Source organism: Podarcis raffonei, chromosome 7 (assembly GCF_027172205.1).
Source record: "Podarcis raffonei isolate rPodRaf1 chromosome 7, rPodRaf1.pri, whole genome shotgun sequence".
In the NCBI taxonomy this organism is placed as follows: domain Eukaryota; kingdom Metazoa; phylum Chordata; class Lepidosauria; order Squamata; family Lacertidae; genus Podarcis; species Podarcis raffonei.
The window spans coordinates 61,341,778-61,357,744 of NC_070608.1; the positions used below are offsets into that span (position 1 = coordinate 61,341,778).

Here is a 15,967-nt window from a genome sequence, read left to right on the forward strand (position 1 = left end):
AGCACCTCCCCAGGTATAAATTAAGACTTGTGCCTGGCAAGGATAAGAACCTTTGACACAAACCAAAGGGAGAGAGTGAAACAGCTTCTGTTCTGAGGCTCTCCATCAATGGTGAGCAGCATGAGATGCTGGTTGTGTGAGATGATGGTTGGGACATGGATTGACTACCAAGCAGCAGTGTCTGGAGTGACCCAAAGCAGACCACAGATGTGGAGGGCTGGTGTCTATGGAAGGCTTCCTTTGGGTGGATGCCAGCATTTGGGGAGAGCAGACTTGGGAGTCCTAGAAGCTCTGCTATTCACTATTGTTATTGGTATTATTTCTATTGAATACGTAATTTTAGCATTTTGTATTGTATTTAGGTTGTTGTGCATGGTATTTTTCTTCTGTTTTGTACACTGCTTTGAAGATTATTTTAGCAGAAAACCAGGAAATACAGTGGTACCTCAGGTTAAGTACTTAATTCGTTTTGGAGGTCCGTTCTTAACCTGAAGCACCACTTTAGCTAATGGGGCCTCCTGCTGCTGCCGCGCCGCCAGAGCACGATTTCTGTTCTCATCCTGAAGCAAAGTTCTTAACCCGAGGTAATATTTCTGGGTTAGTGGAGTCTGTAACCTGAAGTGTATGTAACCTGAAGCGTATGTAACCCAAGGTACCACTGTAATGTTAAATCTAACCCAATCACTGGCTATTAGCTACTCAGTCACGAGCAAGATTTCAGTGCCCCTAGAGCTAACAGGAAGAAATTCATGGGAGCCATTTAGGGAAGAGAAAGAAGGCATCTACTGTATACTTCTGGTGAACTCAAAGAGTTTATACATTGTGATGCGATTGTTATAAGCAATTAAAAGGACTTGTGTACTGTGCACAGATGCCGTATATATCCATTTTTTTAAAAAAGCATAATTGCAGCATAAAATATATTAAAACTACAACAAAGTCTACTTATAAGGGGCAACCAATTTGGTGCTCTCAAGATGTTGTTGGATTGCAGCTCCCATCATTCCTGACCATTGGTCATGCCACCATATTGTGTACACCCAGCACACATGGTGTCCTTTTTGCTACATAAGTGATGGCACTACCTCTGAAATAGGGACTAGAGGAAGTGATGGCTTTTTGCAATTTCCATAGTTCCAAAGGCAGCATAGCACTCAATATGGCAACAGAGGGAGAGAGCTATTGCCTTCATGTGTTGTTTGTGGGCTTCTCAGAGGCATGTCAGTGGGAAAGCAGAATCATGGGTTAGATGGCATCAGAACCAGTAATTTTTAGGTTACCCTCAATCAGATGTGGGAAACCTTTAGCCCTCCAGAGGTTGTTGAAGGACAACTCTCCTCATCCCTGGCCATTGACTATGTTTGCTGGGGGTGATGGGAGTTGTAGTTCAGCATCGTTTGGAGAGTCGATAGTTCTTCACACCTGACCTAGATGGACCACAGGTCAGAAGCAGTAAAAATGTTCCTGTAGAATAAGTGACTTCATCAGTTTAGAGGAATATCAAAACTAGGGAGCAGAAGCAAAGCCTCACTAGAGCCATTCTGATCCCAGTAAACAAGATGTGCACCAAACAATTTGTTTGTTTTATTGCAATCTCAGGCCTATAAATATACAGCTTGAATTATTCACTTGCAATCATGCAGATTGGTCACTAGATGTCTCTGCACTGTAGTTAGAACACCAGGAAAAAACATTGTCCCTAAATTTAAACAACAAATGAACAAGGAAGTTATCTCCTGGTGTTTCATTGCTGCTCTTCCCCCCCAAAATGTGTTAAGAAAACACTATGGGCATTAATTAATAAGAATCTGCAAGCCAGATTTTGTGAGAGAAAGGTGCTAGAGGGAATATTCTTCCCATGGGAACAACTAGAGTGATCAGATTATCTTTAGACCAAAAAATTTGTAGCAGACTTCAGCCTACAGACTTTTATTGCCATATGGCCTAAACTTGAATTGACAGAGACAAATCCTGAACATTGCCGTAAAACCACAGTCCATTGAGTTTCTTTAACATGAACATTTAATTCTCCAGTGCAGATCACAAAGCTCTGTGAAGATACCACACCTAGCGAGCAACTTCACTGTCGCAGCTCCAGACCCCCTGATGCACAACTGCCTCAAGCTGCAGGCTGATGCACCTCTGCTATTATGTCCAAAGACAACCTGCCTAAGAAAAACTTGCAAGCTGGACACACAGGCAAAGCTTGTGGATTGTTCCTACACATATTCGCCTTTGGATAATGCAGAAATTTTGAAACAACTCCCTCACATATATTGGACTTAATGCCCAAAGCCACTGTGCTGCCAATCTAGGATCATTTTATTGCATACCCTCCAACTTTTCTCCAATGAAAATAGGGACGTCCTGTTCCATAATAATAATAATTTTATTTTTTTTATGCCTCACCCATCTGACTAGGTTGCCCCAGCCACTCTTCCAAAATATATAAAAACATAATAAAACATTAAACTTGAAAAAACTTCTCTATATACAGTGCTGCCTTCAGATGTCTTCTAAAGGCTGTATACTTATCCCCTTGGCTCAGAGGTTGCATACGCTTCAACATTTCTCTGATGAAATAGGGACATCCTAAGGAAGAGTGGGACATTCCAGAATCAAATCAGAAACCAGGACGGCTTCTGTAAATCCGGGACTGTCCCTGGAAAATAGGGACACTTCGAGGGTTTGTATATTGTGACATGTCACAATAAGTTCTCAAGAAATAGGCATTTCTGCTATGAGACCATTGTACCAATAATTCAATCTTTTCTTCTCTCCTCTCAGGCCTGCTTGCAACTACACAGAGGTCCATTATACCATTCTTCAACTTCCCTCAGAATATTTCAGTACTGTCATTCAACCTGGCTTGTTTGCTGTACCTTCACTATTTTCTCGCACCTGCCCCCACCCTATCTACTCATCCTGTCATCCAAAAATCTAGCGATTTTCCATAGCTTTGCGGCAGCTTTAACTGCTTTGGCCCAGACAACTGCTGGGTTGATCTCTGCCAAAACGTCCTTCCTCTGCCAATTTTTCTAGACTTTGATCCTTCTCATTTCGTCTGGGCCAAGCAGAGAGACAGAACTCATGCTAGTTTGTCAAACAGAATGCCAGGTAGCTGATTGTAAATATCAAAGCATTTATATATGCTTTATTGGGGCAGCTTTCCTTACAGGATGATGGGTAAGATGCAGAAATAGATCTCTGAGCTTATCTTTGTTGCACGGAATTGGGTAAGACATGGGAGAAAGAATAGTGTCTATTAAGCAGATTTTTTAAAAACCTATACTTTCCCCCCTCTTCTGTTGAATGCAGAAGATACATTGATGCTGTGGAGAGACACAGACCAAGCCAATTATAGTTTTGCTGTTGATATTATGGCCTCATTCACTTACCATTTTAAACCATAGTTAAGCTAAACTATGGTTTCAATGTGAATGCACAACCTGCTGGGGTGCAGGCTGAAATTTTGCTGCTCCATTCCTCTCCCATTCATGTTGGGAACTATGCTATGATCTGGACTTGGGTTTTGTCTTTTGGTTTGCTTTCCCCAAACAAACCTTGGAGTGGGGCAGGAACAAAGTGTCTGCAATTTCAGCCGTGTGCAACAGCATGCTGCATGTTCACATTTAAACCATAGTTTAGTTTAACTAGGGGACGCAGGTGGCACTGTGGGTAAAACCTCAGTGCCTAGGACTTGCCGATCGTATGGTCGGCGGTTTGAATCCCCGCGGCGGGGTGAGCTCCCATCTTTCGGTCCCAGCTCCTGCCCACCTAGCAGTTCGAAAGCACCTCTAAGTGCAAGTAGATAAATAGGTACCGCTTTATAGCGGGAAGGTAAACGGCGTTTCCGTGTGCTGCGCTGGTGCTAGCTCGCCAGAGCAGCTTCGTCACGCTGGCCACGTGACCCGGAAGTGTCTTCGGACAGCGCTGGCTCCCGGCCTCTTAAGTGAGATGAACGCACAACCCTAGAGTCGGACACGACTGGCCCGTACGGGCAGGGGTACCTTTACCTTTTAGTTTAACTATGGCTTGCAACAAGAAAACTAGGCCACTAATAGAATCAACAAAATAAAACTGGCCAAAGTGGACAGATGTAAATGGATCAGGAAGGTGAAAAGGCCTTGCAAAATGTTATTGAAAGATCCAAAGCAGAGTTTTTAAGCTGGAAAATAATTACTATTGCAGCAATGTGGATTCCAAAAGAGGAAAGTATATTGGATTCAGGACAACACTTGCACTACTCAGAACCAAGGGCTAAACATTCAAATGGTTAAGAGGCATCATAATTTTCAAAACATCCTGTATGCCTAAGGCTGGGGTGCAGGCTGAAGGCTATGTTCTAGTAAGAATGACTGAGCTCTGAGAAACTGGAAATCTTCCAGGGACAAGATGGCTGATTATTTTATTAGAAGAAAGATTAACATGTCCAGGCCAGAGATTAGAGATTATTCGCAAAAAGGAATATAACTCAAGACAGTTGTTCAAGAGGGTGGGGCATTATGGAACATGATAAGTGAAAAAAAAGCCAAGAAAATGAGATGGAGGAGATCTAGAAGAACAAAAATGGGAACAAAAAATCAAACGCAATGCAAGGATTTCCAGTATTCAGAGACTTAAAAGTACAGCAGTATTTCAATCTACAGTGAGGGAAATACAAGGAAGATAGGCATCAGATGTCAGCCTACAATTCTGGATGCTTTCCTGACATCTTTCATCTCCTCCCTGTTTGATCAAACCGTCATGTTCCCACATCCCAGGAAAACAGCTTTTCAAGAGATTCCAAACACCATTTCAGTCACTGGCGGGATTATTGCAAGAGAGCTTGGGAGACATCAGGGAGCATTTTAGCTTCCCTTCTGAACACTGCCCTGGTATCTGTGTTGATGAAGAACAAGTAACAAATATTTTTGCATAAATGAAATAAATAAGGAAGAGAAGGCAGAACTATGTGAGATAGAGTTGAGGGACTCTGCAGGAAATGGATGGAATGAATGACTTCACACCAGAGGAAGCAAGAAGAAGCACAAGCTCATCTGTAGGTTGGTATGGTATAAACTGATTAAGAAAAGCACTCCCAGATTAAAACTAAGTAGGTTTCAATATGATTATTACTATTATTTACAATCTGTTTTTAATGTCCTTTTTCCTCCCCCAAGGGGAGCTATCACAATGTGTGCAGGGCTGTACAAACACAATAAATTTAAAGCATGCCCCCTAGGAACTGTAATTTACTCTTAACAGTGCTACAGTTCCCAGGACTCTTAACAAACTACAGTTCCCAGGAGGGGTCGTGCTTTAAATATATGGAGTGTATACAGCCCAAGTTTCTCCAAGTCCTCAACACACTGCTCTCTTTGTCCACCATATTGTACGAGTACTGAAAGCAGACGAAGTTACAGCTTTCAAGAGCAATGGCCTCCCTAAAATATAGTACAAATCCCTCAATATTGTCACAAAGAACATTGTTACTGTTCTGTTGTCAACTGTTGCAGCCGTAAACAGAAGGAAAATTGTGCTAAACCAGTTAACGCTGAACCAAAAGGCTAAAGTTTTGATGAAACAAATTCACACCGCTCAGAACAATACTTACAGAAATAGTGTTGTAGGCGGTGGTTATAACTGGAATGCTGCACAGTAAGTGGATGTAACAAAAAGACTCAATGAGCTTTAGGTATGGCCACTGAAAAGCTAATTCCTGTGTGCTGGATGTATAGGAAGGTAGCTTAAAGTCAGAAATGACTGAACAAGGAACATCTGTTTTTACAGTAGGGTTTCCCCAACTTGGGTCTCCAGCTGTTTTTGAACTACAATTCCCATCATCCCTGACTACTGGTCCTGCTAGCTTGGGATGATGGGAGCTGTAGTCCAAAAACAGCTGGAGACCCAAGTTGGGGAAACCCTGCTCTACAGCAATGCATAAAGCAAGACTTAGGGTGAAGATAGGGACATGTATGGAAATAGAAAGCTGCACACCTGCTCCTTCAGAGGGAATGTTAACCCCATCAAGAGCAGGCAACCTCCCATCCATCCGCTCTAGTGAACCACTAACTGTGCCTCTGTCTTATCTGGATTGAGCTTCAGTTTATTGGCTGTCATCCAGTGCAATTATCAAGGAAAGACAACGGTCCAGAACATCCACTGCCACACCTTCAAAAGTAAAGAAGTAGAGTTATGTGTCATCAGCATATTGCTTATGGCGTACTCCAAAAATTGGGATGACTCCACTCAGTGGTTTCTTGCAGATATTACACAGCATGGGGCATAAAATCGAACCCCGAGAAAACCCGCATGGAAGGCTCCATGGGGCTGAAGTGCAGTCCCCAAGCATCACCCTCTGGAAATAACCATCCAAGTAGGACCAGACCCACCACATAGTGGTGCCACTCACCCCTAACTTGGACAGCCAATCCAGAAGGATACCATGGTCAATGATATTGAAAGCTGCTGAGAGGTTGAGGAGAATTAACAAGGATACATTTCCCCAATCTCTCTTCCGACAGAGGTCATCATACAGGGCGACCAAAGCAATTTCTGTGCCAAAACTGGGCCTAAACCCTGATTCAAATGGGTCTAGAAAATCAGTTTCCTTCAAGAGTGCCTGTATTTCGTTATGGGTGGAAAGAGGCTTCCACTTTGAAGAAAGCTAACAGAATTATCAACTCTATGTGACCAAATCATCTAAACATTCCTGAGATTTCTTGATGCTCTGCATATCTGGGAACATTGATAAGTTACAGAAAATCTGAATGCCATGCAGTTCCTACACCTGGAGTGGTGGGGGGTTTCTTATCACGTCACCCTACAGATCATGCATAATGGCAAATTGGGGAAAAGGAGATGATAGGAAGTTAGAAAGAAAATAGTTTTGTTTTGACTTGACTGAGAGCTGCCCAAGAGTAGGAGGATTTAGGAGAGAAAGCTGCAGTAGTCAACAAGATGACTTGAGAGCTTTGATTTGTGTTTTGGCATGTCAAAACAGCAGTACAAACAGCAAACATAATACCGATAGAAAGCAATTTTAGATTCCTAGTAGTTCAAAATGAGATTTACCTATGCCTGTGAAACAGTAAGCTAACAATAAATAGCTAGGAATAGCTTCTACTCTACTAGAGAAATAAATTCATTTTCTAAAAAGTAAAATTGCAAGTATTTACAAAATGTTGTCTTGCCCCTAGAACTTAGTAAAGATGGATATACAGTAAACCTTAAAGATAACAGAGGGGGAGGTTGTTCTGTTATTTGAAAGGTGGCTGGAAAACATCATTCTGGGAGAAGTGTGAAATAAGGGCATCTCCTTAAATTACCTAGCCCGCCTCTTCATTTCGACATGCTGAACAGCCAAAAGAGCCAAGAGCAATCAAGGTAGCTGCTTTCCTTTCTCTCTGCCTCCCTCCTGACCTCTGTGCCATCAGATCCCTCTGAAACATTATCAGCACCTGTAACTCTAAGCATCATACCTGACACAACCAGAAACATAAGACTCATTCTGAAGAAATACAGATAGCACCAACACCATCAAGTGTGCATGAGATCATCTAACATCCCTACCCAATGCATGCAAGAGTTTGCAGTCAGATATTATAAAGGCTGTAAACAGACCTCAAATGGATGTGAGCAAGCATGTTATTCTCAACAGAATAGTATTTCTCCTACTAGGTCTTCATGGACTTCATGGACTTACACATCAATGACACTGAACTTGTTTGGATAGGGACTCCTAACAGCAAACAGAGCATTTAGTTGGGATGGCAGGCTGCCTGCCTAAAGATTTTATTGCCGTAGCCGTTTTAAACTCCCTGCAGTAAACACTACTATAGGGGTGGCAATAAGTTTCACTAGAATGTCAAACTGATTGGCGCCCTCAGATGAACACAATGTTTACAATCAGAAGCAGCTCAGAGTACATTTGAGCTATTGTGAGGCAAAGCATTTTCAAAGGCTGAAATCCTATGTATTACCTTCTTGGGATCACTTCTGTATAAATGGGACTTAAAGGTAAAGGGACCCCTGAGGTAGGTCCCTGAACTTTAAGGTAGGTCCCTGAACTTTAAGGGTGCTTTCCCAATAGCTATACCACGGGTAAAATCAACAAGTGCTTCTAACAATTAAACAGCTGGTTATGCAGTCATATTTATGATACTGTTGTGAGCTTTGGTATGGTGTTGAGCTGTATGTCAGACCCCTCTAATCCCTGAATCCAGCAAGCTTTCTACTCATGGGAATAGCCAAACTAGCCCCTCTCTCAACAGGCAAAGCCAGAGTTGAGGGCAGAGTCAGAGTGATGAGAGCTAGAGAAGCAAAGCAGCAAGCTGAGATAAGACAGAGTTACAGAGCAATGTTTTATGTTTTTTTCAATCCAAGGCTGCAGCAATAGGAGAAACAAGACCCTATTGGGGTGTTAATGCTGCGAACCCCTCCATCATAGGCTCAGGCTGTAGGTATGTGTAAATAAACCATATATCATAAAGACACCACAGTCTCCACTGTCCCTCATTCCAAAAGGAAACACGAACCCTGGGAAAGCAACTGGAACCCCTGGGATCCAACACTGTTCGGAGATAGGGGTGGAGTGCAACAGTATTAGTCCCAATTCTTCCTCTTGATTTTCATGGAAAGACCTCACAGATCAGTACTAAGAACATCCTGCCTTCTAGAAGATTTTCAGAATTTCACAAGAAAACAATCACAGGAATGGTGAAGGAACTCCCCAATTACCAGGTTCAAATGTTCCATTGAGAATTATAAGATAATACAAAGCCATTGTAAGATTAGCTTTGCAATAGGTTTTTTCCCCAAAGCAGGAATGTTTATTGCTTTCCCAACATTACATTTTTATGACCAAAAAGCAAAAGTATGATTTCCAAAGGTAGATATGTGTAATGCAATCAAATACAAATCCATATTTTTTTAGAACAAAACATGACACTGAATCTTTAGAAGGGTTTATGTTGTTTGTTTTAAGCAACTAAAAAGGTAAAGGTACCCCTGCCCGTACAGGCCAAAATAGTTGCTTGTTTTAAGCAACTACTGAACCATTGATATCCAGCCAAAACTAAGACTTGGAGCCTGATTGTTAGCTGCTTGAAAACATATTCCCTGATGTCCATGGGACTTCCTGTCAGGTGAAACTTAGTTAAGAGTAGTGTTTCTTTTATTGCTTTCTGGAGTGAATGTGAAACTGGTTTCTTTTCCTGGTTAGCTATCTACTTCATGTATGGGATGAAAAGTTGCTATGAGGATTTTAAGTCCCCTCCATTATATCTTGGCTAAGAAGGAAAAGTTTGTCCTTACTTCCTCACTCATGCCCCAAACCCATGTAAACATTTACATTAACAGTTTACTGATTGGGGTAAAACAGCCATATAAGCAGTGTGATATCTTTCCTTTTTCTACTGTTTCACTTTCCTTCATTTCTACCTGGGAAGAAAACAAAGATATGCAAAATACAACTCAAATTTGTCGGGTCTTAGGCCATATGACTGGTAAAGCTCAAAACAAATGAGAACTTCTGCTCCGTACTAGAAGCACAGGACACAAACCAGAAACCAGCAAACAAGGCATTCTGAGTTATTATTCACTTGGTGTTAAATACTTATGATTTTGGCAGATCTATTAGTCCCTTGAACCCTGATGTACAGCATGCCTACAGAGCTATGCCTATTTAAAGGCAAGCAGCAGCTGTCTGTGGCTCTTAATCAAGAATAATGCCTGAGAATAAATCACTGCCTTTTCAGAGACTGCGTTTTTCAAATAATTGCAATTCCTGCTCTTTCTGCCCCATCCCTAAAAATACGAGGTGGTTCACAGAAGAGAGTTGCTTACAAGAACAGAGACATATGGATGCCCTGCCTCTCTCGGCAGTCTGCAGTTTCTGTTTTTAAAAAAAGGCACGAAGTGAGCCTGTAAACAGATGCAAACAAGTTTAGAAGCAGACTAATTCAAAATTTCAAACTGTGTCAAAACTTTCCATTCATTCTGCCATGGTAAAAAGCTGACAGTTCTCCCAAGAGACCCACAACATGCCATTCTCAAGGTCCATGGCAGGAGTACTTCCTGCATTCAAAACGCCTTGCAAAATGTGAATTAACACTTTCCTTTTTATGTCACTGCATAAAGATTTTTGCCATACTCTATTGGGACTCTATGGTTGCCAATGCTGTACAAGTGAAATGGTGTGTATAGAAAATATGTGTGCATGGCTCTCTGCCATTTAGTACAGGAATCAAACATGACACCGTCTACACAGCACATGGACTTGTTCAGTGACCGGGCCTGACAATTATCAGGGACTATCTACATTAAAGCATGTATCAGTATTATGCCAGTTCCCCCAAATAAGTCTGGAACTTCTACATCTAAAACTATAATTCACAGAGAAATAATTCCCTGGGGAAATGGGATAACGGTTAAAACAGTTTAAGTCCACTGTATAAAGTATAAGCTGAAGAACCAGTGTTTGAGATGAACTAAATCAGTTTAGTGAAGTTCACTGAACTAGTTCAGAAATCTCTGAAGTAGCTGCCATAATTGCCAGGTGAACTAAAGATGAATTAAGCTTATTTTGGTGTAGAACTCTGAATGATTTCTAATTCAGCCTCACATTCACTCACTCCCAATCCCCCCCAGCAAGCGGCCTGGACTCTTAGTTTTCATAAAATAAACGAAGTCAATCAGAAAGGAAGGAAGAAGAAAGTTAGAAGGCAAAACTAGAGGCAATATTCTAAAGCTTATTTGGCAGGTGAGGGCTGCTGCTACTAAGGACGCTCAGTTACTGTTGCTAAGCAATCCAAAGAAAGGTATGTGAGGCATTTCCTTATCTGCCCTGCTGAAGAGATGCAGTCTCTTCCAACAGGAGCAGCTTGCAGTGACAAGTACAGGGACCAGGAACAAAGCAGACAATACCTTGTGCCTTTAACAGCTGTATGGTTGGCACAAACTGAACAGCGTAAGCATTTTCTAGCATGAAAATACAATTATGGGGAAAGCTTCAAAGGCTGACATACATCTGTAATACATCTTATTACTTACCCATAGCCCCTGATTTAACTTTTGGACCATGTACTTCAGTACAGCAGCTTATAACATTTTGAATACTGAAAATATTTTGCAAACAGTGAACTTTACTTTTTATGAACGACAAACTTATTATGACTGAACCTGAGCTGAACTAGTTTGTTTTGTTGAAGGATGAGCAGGAACGGCAACTAATTCCTTTTTGAAAAGGATTATCTTGAACCAGAACTAGTTCATTTTTTAAAATGAAATTGTAAGTGTTTAAGTGTCCACTTGTTTCATTGCAAAGGAGGATGACAAGGAGAGAATCAGAAAACGTGCCCCCCCACACAACCTTTCTCCCAACAGAGAAAGAATACTGACAGCAGGGACCCAAACCAAAGTAGGGCACTTTCCAAATTTGTTAGGTGCTAAGGATTCGTACAGCATCAATGCTTAAGTGTCCAGAGTATCTTTGCAAAGGAGACAAATGGGAAGAAAACCAGAACAACTGGTCATGAGCCATGGCCTCATTGGCCATGTCCTCATGACTCCCTAACAGCCCTGCCAGGTGCAGTAGACACCAACCATCCAAGCTAATACCTAGACATATCTTGCATGTATAAAAGGAAGCATAACACCATGTGCATTATTTTTCTAAATAAAATTGTGTTCTTCCTTAGCAGATGGTTGGGATCTCACAATGCTAAATTTGTAGCCAAATATATTTGCTACCATCCAAAAGAGAAAGAATGGAGGGTGTAAGTTAGAGGGGAAAAGATGCTGCTTTGTAAACAAATAATTTCTAGATGGATGTGGCTCCAAGCAGTATTTTAAAATGAGATTTGGCTCTGCATTGTGTCTGGTGGTGAAATGATGTAATTATAGGTAAGAGGCAGAAATGCTTTAGCTGAAACTGAAATTGATTGCATTCACCCCAGAAATGAAAACATCAGTCCAACCCTTAGCTATGGAACACCCTTTAGAAAAATTAGCAACCCCCATTTCATCGTCATGAATTCCAGATTTGTCAGCAGGATTAACCACTTAACAAGTATAATATGAACACATATTTCTAAGTTAAGAACTCAGACGTTGTATGAACTTTTGCCCAAAGTTGCTGTTGTTTTAAATCACTAAGCTGTAAAATTTTAACAGATAAGGGTTTATATAGCAATGGTAAAATTTACAGCTTGATAACGATGATGCTGAAAAATGCTATCACTCTAAGAAAAAGAAGTCTAGCATTGCTCTGCCTCATAGACATTATCTAAAGAAAAAAGACCACAACCACCACATTAGGTGAGACACATGTATCCTGATATGATGCATGTTTACTTAGAAGTTACATTTTGCTGCCTACAATGACATATGTGTGCACAGGACTGCAGCCTTACACCCTGATCCTATGTTTGCTTTTTTCAGAAGGAAATTCCACCGAGTTGAATAGGACTTATTCCCAGTATGAGTATTTAGGACTGCACCGTACTTAACTAGTAAACTCAATTCCTTGCAGGCAGAACTCAGAGAGACATGCCCCCAAATATATATGTGTGAAGTATTAGTCTCTGGAAGTTTAGCTAGATGCCAAGTGCTGCTGCCTTCTTGAGAGTCAGAGATGAAATTTATATACAGGCGGTGACCATTTTGCATGGGGGTTCTGTTCCCGCCCCCTGCCCCACATTGGCAGAGCTCATATAAGTGTGCCCTGCCCTCGTGTGCCCTGCCTCTGTTCTGACCTCTTCTGGGTCCAAAAGGACCCGTGCATTGGCGAACACGTGTCATTTGGATATGCCTGTAATGGTTGCCGCCTAAAAAATAATTATGCATATTTTAACAGCTAAGACAAACAAAACCTTGTTCATATATATGGCACTTTCTGGCATCACATTTTTACTGCTGAAATACATCTGCTGTATTATTCAATATTACGTATTACATCTGAATAAAATTTCAGTTCTTTAAGGAATCATAAATTGGCAGGTGTACCAAGACATAGAATACTTCTAGCTATTTGTTTTGTGAATCTTCGTACAGTTCATATCTAAGAGATCGAGCTGGTTATTCATGTGTGGGAGAAATGTCCTCCAAGGAAAAGTGTTACAATGCAAGTTGAGGACTGAAAGGAAAACATGTCCCATATGAAAAATAGGGAACACCACACACTATTACATCATTACGTTAAATAATTCAACTATTATGGCTTAAGTGGTAATGATATACAGGGTGCTCTCTAAAGAACTGAAAGGCACCACCAAATAAGTCTTGGGTGTCAGTAAAGCCATCCTCTTTTTATTGTAATTACTCAACACCCAAAATATTTACAGAGGAAATATTCAGTAATGATTATTGCATAGCTTACTCACAACATTCACTGTCGTCAGTTGGGAGTCCCAGATTATCCTTCACCTTGAAGAATTTGCAGGCATTGCTGGATTGTTCACAGGCCCTCGGTGGTGCTCTCTTTCAAATAAAATAGAACATTTTTTGAGTAAGAAAATCTGTATGCTGTACTTGACAAATTGTCAATAGGTTTCTATAAGCTTAAAGGAACAAATGTAATTAAGACTGGGGATCTCACTCCTGGCTCCCAAGCTTAATGACTGGCTGTGCTTGCAGTTTCGATTTCCGTGCCACCACAACTGAGATGGGACTTGCTTGGTAAACACATAAAACACATATGGCTCCACTACAGCAAAGTAATCCGCAAAGGTGGGGCTTTATATTGTCATGATATCAGCATTATATCTGTGCTTCATTTAGTACACAGGGGTGAAGAGGCCACCCACACATAAGCATGTGCATGGTCAGAGCTGTTATTAGGAATACGTCATAAGTCTGCATGGTACTGTACAATCTGAAGCAATAAGTGCACTGTACAATTCTGCAGTGCTGTGAAAATTTCCACTTGGCTATCATCCAGACCCACCCACTAAGAAAAACACTTACAGTATAAAGTGCAACAGCAGTTAAAGAGCATTCAGTATGTTCACAGATTCCCAGCTTCAATCCCGAATAAGGAGGATTGTTATATTTTGCCTGAACCATGACCCTAGTTTGTTTTTCCATATTTGTTATACTACCTCCCATATATAAGAGACACATATTCTGTGGTTCGGGAATTTCTGCTAGTGGATGTAAGGAACATACATGCAACTTCTAAGTACCAAACTAGAATTTCACCCTCTGGTCATTGTGCCAAATTACTCCCCCCCCCCAACGTGTACATTATGTGAAGGTACATGACTGAAGTGTGGAGAAAAGTATAAATACCAAACAGTTTGTTCACTAATATTTTGTAACAGGTGATGTGAGTTTATGGCTAAGGAAACAGCAAAATCTGCAGTTAAAATTCACCTAATTTTATGTCAGAATGTAAGAACCTTTGAAGTCATGTTATACTCTCAGATCATTGGTTCCACTGCAGTGCACTACAGAATATTCCTCAGGCACAGAATCCAACTGTGCTACTATTGCACAGAAGGATGGCCCAGCACAAAAGGTATCAAAGTGACTTACAATTATAAAAGCATACCTAATACAAACCTTTAAAAACACACACACACACACACACACACACACACACACACAATTATTGACTGAAATGGCTCAGCCATCATCTTTCAATGACATCTGAAAGCAAAATGTTTGCAAAGGAAGTGGTATGTGTGGCAACAGAACTTGCCGGCAGGCCACTTCTCATATTGGCCCAATTGGTAAACTAATTGATGAGCAGGACTGGGCCTTATGTATTTCCTCTACTGCAAGAAAGCTAACTACAACAACTACAAAATTGAACCAGCGTTCTGGTGGGTCTGTATCTTTCATTTCTTTATTTTAGCATAAACAAGTTTTTCAACAGTAATAAAATTTGATGGAACATACCATGCTTCAGATATGAGAGACCAATGTATTAACAGTTAGAAATGATGTACTAGCAGCACTATAGCATTTTCCTTTGCAAGCAAAAGTATTTTGCTATGAGATGGGAGCTCCTAAGCTTGATCTGAAAGCCAGACAGCTGTGCCTAACAATGCTCTACTCTTGGTATTTGCACAACACCTCCCTCTTTCAGTCCTGTGAGGTGCTCTGTAATTTGGTTGTTCTAATTCACAGTTCAGGTAGCACTAATAAAAATGCAGTTACAAATGCCAGCAACCATGTTCCCATTTAATTTTTCATATTATCTCATCACTAATCCTTCATTCGCTTGTATACACTAGTTCACTTCCTCTTCTCTTTTGCATGGAATAAGCCTAAACAGGTTGACTCATGTTCCAGTGACACCAGACAGAGATGAAACAAGGCTTTTTTCAAGTGCATGCCGTTCACATTATTTAATGTGCATATTATGCATCATTTTCAACACATTTCTAGGGTTCGAAGCAGTGAATTTGTTATCCTTTCCTTTAGCAGTAATATCACCATCACAATTGGTATTTAACAGAGTAAGACCCACTGAAATTAATGGACATTACATGCAGGTCCTGCTATTGGAACACTCATTATCCAAAATTTCAGTTATCCAAACCCAAAGAATTATATCTAAACCTTGCTACACAAACAGCTGATTCAGATACCCACACTACCTGAGTTTCCCCACTTCCTTACTTATTTGTGTTTTGCTGGTTGGAGACAGGCATATTGGGCAAAAACCATGGTGGAAGAGATATCAGACAAATCAGGCAGCATGAGAGATCAGACAGGGAGTAGTTTGTCTTTTGCTGGTTGGCTGCAGCAGGTTGGGGCAGAAACCAAGGAAAGAGAGAGATCGGACAAATCACAGATTAGAAATATTCCCATAGAAAATAATGGAAATCATCAGCTTGTTATGTGAACGGTCACCTAATGAATGATTTCCTGGGAACGCACTGTGTTTAGACAGTGGAATCTGCATGTAGTAACATAGTGTCGTTAATTCCAATGGGTCTACTCCAAGTAGGACTTAGTTGACTACAAGCAAATACAT

At 40.9% G+C, this 15,967-nt stretch overlaps 1 protein-coding gene across 12 annotated transcripts in view; it reads right to left on the reverse strand.

The window, feature by feature from the left end:
- The window catches only part of ATXN1 (ataxin 1), a 209,121-nt gene that overhangs the window by 57,470 nt on the left and 135,684 nt on the right, over nucleotides 1-15,967 (reverse strand). For 11 of the 12 annotated variants that reach the window (XM_053396830.1, XM_053396826.1, XM_053396831.1 and 8 more), the window contains one exon: nucleotides 13,365-13,461. The exons of the other annotated variant lie outside the window; for it this stretch is intronic. The gene's annotated coding sequence lies outside the window, so the exon portion shown is untranslated. The remainder of the gene's footprint in view (nucleotides 1-13,364; nucleotides 13,462-15,967) is intronic. 12 annotated transcript variants of the gene reach the window in all.